The 8,334-nt window shown below is 43.3% G+C and overlaps 1 long non-coding RNA gene across 1 annotated transcript; it reads right to left on the reverse strand.

Annotated features, from left to right (window-relative positions):
* Positions 1–4,456: 4,456 nt before the first annotated feature.
* Positions 4,457–8,010, reverse strand: LOC123380550. Its single transcript, XR_006586459.1, has 2 exons — positions 7,602–8,010; positions 4,457–4,739 (listed from the first exon to the last, which is right to left on the reverse strand). It is a non-coding gene; the product is annotated as an uncharacterized LOC123380550 (long non-coding RNA).
* Between the last annotated feature and the right edge of the window lie 324 nt (positions 8,011–8,334).

An 8,334-nucleotide genomic window follows, 5' to 3' on the forward strand; every position in this document is an offset into this window, starting at 1 on the left:
TACCCCTTACGACTCCTGTGAATCTATTGTTACCGTTAGACCGCTTTTGAAATATGGAGGGAGAGCTCTTGCTGATTTTCTGCTTCGCTTCTGTTGTAGGAGGTTTGATTTCGCGGTGGGGGTGGGGCTGGCTTGAAGCTGAGAGTTCGCGGTCACCTTCAGCTGTCATTCTGTCTAAAGACCCCTGCGAGGTGGCCGGCTGACCCCCCCCACCCCCCCACCCCCGGCTGTGGCAACAACCTCCGTGCACCTGTAGGGACCCGCCAGCATCTCGCAGGCCAGGAATCAGATGGGAGGGAAGGAGCAGGTGGGCCTTAATTAGCACCAAGAGCCGGCTCATTAGCAGTGAGGGGCGGCTGGCGGAAGCCAAGCAGGCAGCAGTCCCTTTAAAGGGGACAGACAAGGCATCAGTGACGAGTCGTTATTAAGAGGCAGACAGAAAGGCTGCAGCTAAATCATTATGCCCATTCCTGTAATGAGAGGCCACCAAATAGAAGCGCCCCACCCGAGAGTCCACACATGGAGGGCAAGGGGCCACTGAGACGGGGAGGGTCCTGCAGAGAGCAGGGACAAGGCTTCGGCACTCGAAGGACGGGGAGTCTGAGGGAAGGACGGAGTAGGAAGATTGAGTCAAGGGACGCAACAGCCACTTTGGAGAATAAAAGGGGCTGCCATGCTGAGGATGGCGGCCAGCTGTCCCTTCCTTCCAGTGAGGCTGCAACAAAGGCAGTGAGCGGCTGGGGTGGTGGCCAGAGGGGTGGCATGTGGGGGGAGAGGGGGAGGGCCTGCGGCGGGGGTGGTGAGATGCCAGCTATAGTTCTCAGGGTGGATTTGCAGACTAGCCTGCCCGATCTTGGGAAACACGGGAGGGCTCGTTGGTTTTACTGGCTGCACGCGGGGTGGGGCAGGGCACCCCCTGGAGGTCAAGGCCTGCACTGCTTGGGGGGGTGGGGGCCGCAGGACCCATGGGAGGGAGGGGTGGTGGCTGTCGGAGGCCCCAGCGCTGGCACACCTGTGGGGGACAGGTGCACGGCTCAGACCTCCCCACGTCCCATTACAGGTCAAGACCTGACCTGACGCTGAGGTTTTCACCCGTGTTTCCACCTCCTTCCGGCCCTATTTCCAGGACAAGGTCCAGTTCAATTCACCTTGCCTGTTTCTACCAGCCCAACTGCCTGGGAACACACTGCCTCGTAAGTCTGCAATAGTGTCAGCAGCCCACAGCAGAACAGAACAAACACCTCCGAGCGGAGACCCATTTTCAGAATCACTTTTGAAGGAGCAAGTGTGCACTTTGATTCCAGAGGTGCTGGCTACCGGTGTATCAGGAATCATCTCTCTCGACTCTTTTGAGAGCAGAGGCTGTACGTTCAGCTCCTGGGAAGCGGCAAAGCCTCTGCCTCAGAGAGGCTGTGATTAGTGGAGGGTCCCTCCTGGGTCTTGCGAGCTTCTGCTTCCTCAAGGCACTCCTCCTGTCTCCATACTTCTTGGCTTGGAGCGCTATAATGGGAGGCGAAATTCACTTATTGAAGCCTTGCCGAGGATGGACAGAGTGTCAATACAGCCAGGGCTTGCTTTTCTTCTGTCATCCGCCTAGAAATCGTCTCTTTTCTGCGTTTGTCGCTAACAGCACCAGACCCGCTCGGTGACTCATCTCAGCCGTCCCCCAGGCATGGTCGTGCTAGCTTCACGGGTGGGACGGGAACAGTCAATAGATCCGTCCCTGAGCCGTGTGCAAGTAGATGACAGAAAGAACGTCCTAGCCAGCCAAATGCTTCGTTGGCTTGAGATGATCTTGTTGGTTTTACTGGAAAAGGTGTGGGGTCTAGTATGTGGTGTGGCGTCCGGGGAGAGACGGGCCTATGACCAGGCTGACATCTCTCCATCGGTCCAGGAGCCGGTAGGAGGAGCCTACTGCCCCATTTCACCTGAATCTTAGACCCATTGTGAGCACCTGCAAGTTTGTCCAGGAAAAGCACTTTGGTCGATTGAAAAGTAAGATATAATTTACATATCATAAAATTCACCACTTCAAGCATTTTTTAAAGTATATTCATAACTCCAGAATGTTTTCCTCACTCCCAAAAGAAATCTCATACCCCTTAGTGGTCACTTTCCCCTTCCTTACTCCCCAGCCCCTGGCGATCACTAATCCATTTGCTGTCTCTGTACGTTTACCTCTTCGGGGCATTTCATAGGAGTGCAATCGTACAATGTATAACCTTTGCTGTCTGGCATCTTTCATTTAGCATAATGCCTTCAAGCTTTTGATGGCTGAATAACACTCCATTTTAGAGACAGACCACACTGTGTTTATCCATTTATCAACTCATGGAAATTTGGATTGTTTCTATGGTTTGCCACCGTTTGTTGGTTAAGAATAACATTGTTTTCAACGTAAATGTACAGGTTTTTGCATGAACACGTGTTTTCAATCCTCCTAGATGTATACCTAAGAGTGAAAATTCCAGGATCATAGGGTAATTCTAGGTTTAACTTCAGAAGAGCTGCCTGTTGCTTTCTCCAGTGGGTGCCCCCCTTCATGCTCCCGGCAGCGATGATGACGGTTCTCATTTCTCTGCATCCTTGCCAACACTTCCTTTCTGCTTCTCGGATGATAGCCGTCCTAAGTGGATGTGAAATGGTATCTCATTTCGGCTTTGATCTGCAGTTCCTCAACTGTTAATGATGTTGAGCATAATTTTTGTGTACTTGTTGGCCATTTTGGAAAAATGTCTCCTTTGGGAAAATGCCTATTCAGAATCTTTGCCCATGTTTTCATTGGGCTGTCTTTTTTATCGTGGAGTTTTAAGTGTTCTTTTTATATGTTGGATACATAACCCATATTGGATACATGATTTACAAATATTTTCTTCCAACCTCTAGATTACCTTTTACTTCTGTGATAGTGTCCTTTGATGTATATAAGGTTTTAATTTTGCTGAAAGCTTGGTCAATGTTCATCTTAGGTCTTACGTCAGGGTCAACTGGCTGGCTCAGTTGGAAGTGCGTGAGACTCTTGATCTTGGGGTCATGAGTTCGAGCCTCACGTTGGATGCAGAGATTAATTAAATAAATAAACTTAAAAAAAGGCTTAGGTCAGTGTTTCCGACCTTGTTTTCAATGTCAACCATTAAGAAGAAAATTCTAATTTATTTAACGAGATGAATTGAATATTGAGGAATGGATTTTGGTCAAGTAGCACTGCGCTTTGAAGGGCCACAAACCATTGCAACATATGAGATTTCTTTCCCTCCAACAATCAGTTTTTCCCTTGGGGAGCAACGTTGTCACCTCAGTTTCCCTGAGAATGCAGGAATTAGGTCAAAGCTATTGCTCTTTACCTAAACTTGGATGAGACTGGGAGAAAGACTTGAGCCCACCATCTGTGTGAGTTAACCTGCTCTTGTGCTCCAGAAATGGCCCCAGCCCAGAGATACTCTCTACCTCCTTAGGTCCTACACGATCCTTCTCAGCTAAACCTTTACAGACTGAACATAAAAGCACCAATGGTTTTGTTCTTCCCACGCAGTGCAGACTGGGACCTTGGGCTGCTAACAGTGCCTTAGGACATTTCCAACAATTGTTCAATTTACACAATCTATTGCTTATCATACAGTATGGGCTTATAGCTGGGTTTCTATCTGCCAGTTGTGGCTTGCTTGTATGTAACTGTTGAACTGATCATAGACATAAGACAGAAGTAATTTCTGTTGAACTGATCATAGACACATAGACACTTAGATGTTGCTAGGTGCCGATCTGAGATGTGACCAACTCTGAGCTAATAGCTGAAATGAGTGTTGTGGATAATCTGTGAATTTCTGTTTGTTACTTCTCTATCCCGATTCGTCAGATAATTAAGCACAGCCATCCCAGGTAGTCCCTGTCATTGCAAAGCCTGCTGTTTTGCAGGAAGCATTTTATTTCCAAAGAAAGAAGAAAGAAGGCAAAATTTGATGTAAGGTGTAGGTAAAACCCATCGTGGCTTCTTTGTCTCCTCCTTCATCTCTTCTTTGCAGTTGTACCAAATAATGCTTTCTTTTCTAATTTTAAAAGTAGGCATCATCCTCGTCTAGAGAAGATTGAAAGATTAATGGCCTCAAAACCGTTGTAAATCCTGCTTCCTTGTTGCACTTCTTAGTAGTTTGGGGGGCAACGAATACTTCAATTTTGAACCTCTCTGCACATCAGGAATCCGTTGGGTTTTCTTAAACAATTTCTTAAAACCTTTAATTATGTAGGGCAGGGCAATGTGCTCATCAGTCAGGTATGCATGCACAAGGTATGCAAATCCATAGCAAGAATGCTTTAAAACTAGTCCTCTTTATGTGTCGAATGTGGTGCTCACAGGAACTCATAACATATTTTCCCTTTTTTTTCATGGAAGGCAAGTTGCATCTGAATCTTTAGAAAAAATTGCCATTCCAGACTAAGTAAAAATTTTGGTATGAGATGATAGTTAAAAGCAGAGATTCTTTATTAAATAATTATTCATCATCTATTATGCAGAAAATACCTTGTTGGGTATCACTAAGGCTACAAAGTAACACGACCTTGTGTCTCTGACCACAGACAGCTCGTTATCTAGTGAGTCAGGATTAAAACACGCACAAGAAACTGCAACCAAACCACTATGTCACCAGTTTCGTCAGGAGAGATATGACCGAGTCTTGCATTTCAGATGAGGGCTAGTTCAGCTTGGGTGATGCACGGGCAGGTCACATTTCAATGAGATTCTAAAAAAATAAACAGAATTTAAGAAAACAAATGAGGGAGAACATTCAGGAGGTGTATACGCAAAGAGGTGGAGGGGCAGGAAAAGGAAGGAACAGCATCCAATGATGACTGATGACAACCCAGAACACACTTAAGGGACTAGGTGTGTGGGAGGATGCAGCCAGACTCGCCAGTGGCTGCTCTTGATCATTCCTGAGCACTGAAGTGATACAGTCACGTGAGAAGTGGTCTGAGAATGGATGAACCGGAGGCAGCGGGATGGTTTAGAAGCATCTCACGGGAGTTCAGGAGTGAGGTGGTGACTATGTGACGATCCGGAGTGGATGGTGGGAATGGAAAGGAAGGGATAGAAAAAGCAGACTTATCCATACAAAGAAAACTTCCTAAGGCTTGGTGATTGATTGGCTGTAGAGGGAGGCAGGAAAGGAGAGGAAAGAATCAAGAAGAACTTGAGGGTTTTATGTCTGCCTCATTAGAAACGTGATTAAATGCGAAGTCAGGAGGAGGATGCAGTTTGAGAGAGAAATTTATTGTGTGTGTTTACAGATGGTGAGTTCCAGGAGCTAAAGGTACAATAAGCAGATGCGATGGGTGAGTGGTGAGAGATGGGTAACCAGCAAAATGGATGTAGGGAGTCGCCTTTCTGCAGGTGCAGTGAAAGCTACAAGTGGGAGTGAGATTGTGGGAAGGAAGACGGTGAAGAATAACAACTCTGGGAAGTCTTGTTCTCCCAAAGGCAGTAGGGAGAACTGCCTGGGTGAACTCTTCTCCGTGCAAGAGTTTGGGGAGAACTTGGGCATCTCATGGCACCTCCAGTTTACTGCCTACATTTTCTTTGAGGAGTTTTATGGTTTCAGGTCTTATATTTGCATCTTTAATCCATTTTGAGTTTATTTTTGTGTACGGTATAAAGAAGCTGTCTAGTTTCTGTCTTTTCCATGTAGCTGTCCAGTTTTCCAAACTGCTATTATAATTGACATTTTTAATATTTGTTTTGTAGCCTTTTGTTGTTGGTATATAGAAATGAAATTTATTTGTATACGTTGGATTTGAGGAAACCTTCAATGTTGCTAAATCTTCCTTTTAATTCTAATGAAATTTTATGGGTTCTTTCTTCATAAAAAATCCATACCACCTCCAAAATCATATCACCTCTGTTTCCAGCTCTTGTATTTTCCCTTTCTTTGTTATTCTTGCCTTACTGGGTAGCCAGCATTCCAGCACAATGTTGAAAGGATTGTGCAATACAAGCCATTCTTGTTTTGTTCCTGATCTCAAAAGATTACAACTTTTTGGCCATTAAATATGTTTTGCAAAAAAAAAAAAATTTGTAGAAGCTCTTTATGAGACTGAGAAGGATCTCTTCTATTCTTAATCTAATAGGAAATTTGTCATTTTTATCATAAAAAGTTTTATCAAATGCTATTTCTGCATCTGTGATTTTCATTCGTTCTGTTAACCCTTTCAGATTACACTGGCTGATTTTCCATAATCAAACCAACCTTGCCTTGTGGAGTTAAACATAATTTAGTAATAATTTTTATACTTTTTGCTGGATTCAGTCTGTCCCTAGTCTGTTTAGACTTTTTGCAAATATATTCAGGAGAGATTGGCCTGTGATTTTCTTTCACCATTTTTTCTTGTCAGACTTTACATCAATGCTATATTCACCTCAGAAAATGACACGAGACATTTCCTGTTCTTCAAGTGAATTTATTTACATTTTAATTTTTTTATGTCAGGAAGAAAATGGCCAGTTAAGACATTTGGACCTAGAGTTTTCCTTAGGAGGATATTTTGAACTCCTTATTATGGAAAACTTCTGTTTACATTTAATTCATTTACTGGGTTTACTGGTGTACTTGGATTTAAATGTAACATCTTTGTGATTTGGATTTCCCCCACCTGTCCTATATATCTTTTTCTCTTTTTATGACTTCTTTTAGATTAACAGAGTATTTTTCAAATCTGTCTTTCCTCTTCAGTGGTTTAAAGTCATGCACATTGCTTTTACTCTCTTAATACTTATCCTAGAAATTGCACGATGCCTACTCAACTTATCACTTCTTTTTTTTTCTTTTTTTTTTTAACGTTTATTTATTTTTGAGACAGAGAGAGAGAGCATGAACAGAGGAGGGTCAGAGAAAGAGGGAGACACAGAATCTGAAACAGGCTCCAGGCTCCGAGCCGTCAGCACAGAGCCCGACGCGGGGCTCGAACTCACGGACCGCGAGATCATGACCTGAGCCGAAGTCGGACGCTTAACTGACTGAGCCACCCAGGTGCCCCTCAACTTATCACTTCTAAAATAATTACTTTTATCCTCTTTTTGAACAATGGAAGGAATTTAGAACACTTTAACTTTTTTATCCTCTCCTGCTTTATTTACACCTATTGTTGTTTTTTAAGATTTTATTTCGTTTTAATCCTCCGGAGATGTCATATATATGTCGTAAATTTTATCAGGTTTATACATATATTGCCACTTTTTCTGCTCGCATTTTCTTCTTGTATTTCAAACCTTCTATCTGGGAAATTTTCACTCTATGTGAACTATACCCTTCATTTGTGTGCTGTTTTCAGTGCTTTCACTTTGTGCTGTTGTGTAAGGAGTATTTATTTAGCCCTTGTTCTTGAAAGATGTATTCACTGGGTATAGAATCATTTCTCCCCCACTCATTGCAGAAGTCAGTTCTGTGTCTCTGGCTTTTAAGGCTCTTAGCAAGAAGTCAACTGTTATTCATTAGAAGGACTCTGTCTCTCTCTCTCTCCACACACACACACACACACACACACACACACACACACTGTGTGTATATACAGACGTTGTTGTTTTTTTCTGTCTGGTTTTAGGGCTTTACCTTCTTTGGAGTTTTTAAAGTTTCATTCTGATCTTAGTATGGATTTACATTCATTTTTCCTGCTTGAAATTGATGGCACTTTTGAACCTAAACAGGTGAATTATGACAAAAGCGCTCGTGAAGCTAGGGAGAGTTGTGGGAAGTGACGTCACAAAGAAAAAAGCAGATTCATAAGGTGTGAGAGGAAGGGGCAGAAAATGGAAACGTGCCATCAGCACACGATGCTTAGATAAAGGAGCCAGGGTTGGGGTGGGGTGGGACTCAGGGCCGACAGTGGTCATACGTGAATGGAGCTCAGACATTGCATGAAACATGAATAAATGACCTTGCTTCTCAACATGTCACTGAATGCTGAGCACAGAGGTTTAAAAAGGAAAACCCCAAAGCACGAGATTTCTAATATCAATTCTTCAAGTTTGTAACCATGGTCAGAACTCTGAAGAATAAGCCTGTGAGGTCACAGTGGTAATCTGAATTTTTCCTGAAAACAAAAAGAATTTGGCTTTTTTTCAGTTTTATCATATAATCTGTGCACATGAAAAAAAAAAAAACTAGTGCAAAAATGAGAACATCAAATAAGTGAAACCAATTTTCTTCCGCTTACATAGAGTCACCTTAAAACTCTTTACAATCATTAACAACCTTTGAGTCGTAATTTTTTTAAGAACACAAGTAATGAAAAGCAGATTTCATTCCGGTAGCGTAATGCCCTGATTAATTAATTATGCTCACA

This window comes from Felis catus, chromosome A1, assembly GCF_018350175.1.
Source record: "Felis catus isolate Fca126 chromosome A1, F.catus_Fca126_mat1.0, whole genome shotgun sequence".
Taxonomy (NCBI): Eukaryota; Metazoa; Chordata; class Mammalia; order Carnivora; family Felidae; genus Felis; species Felis catus.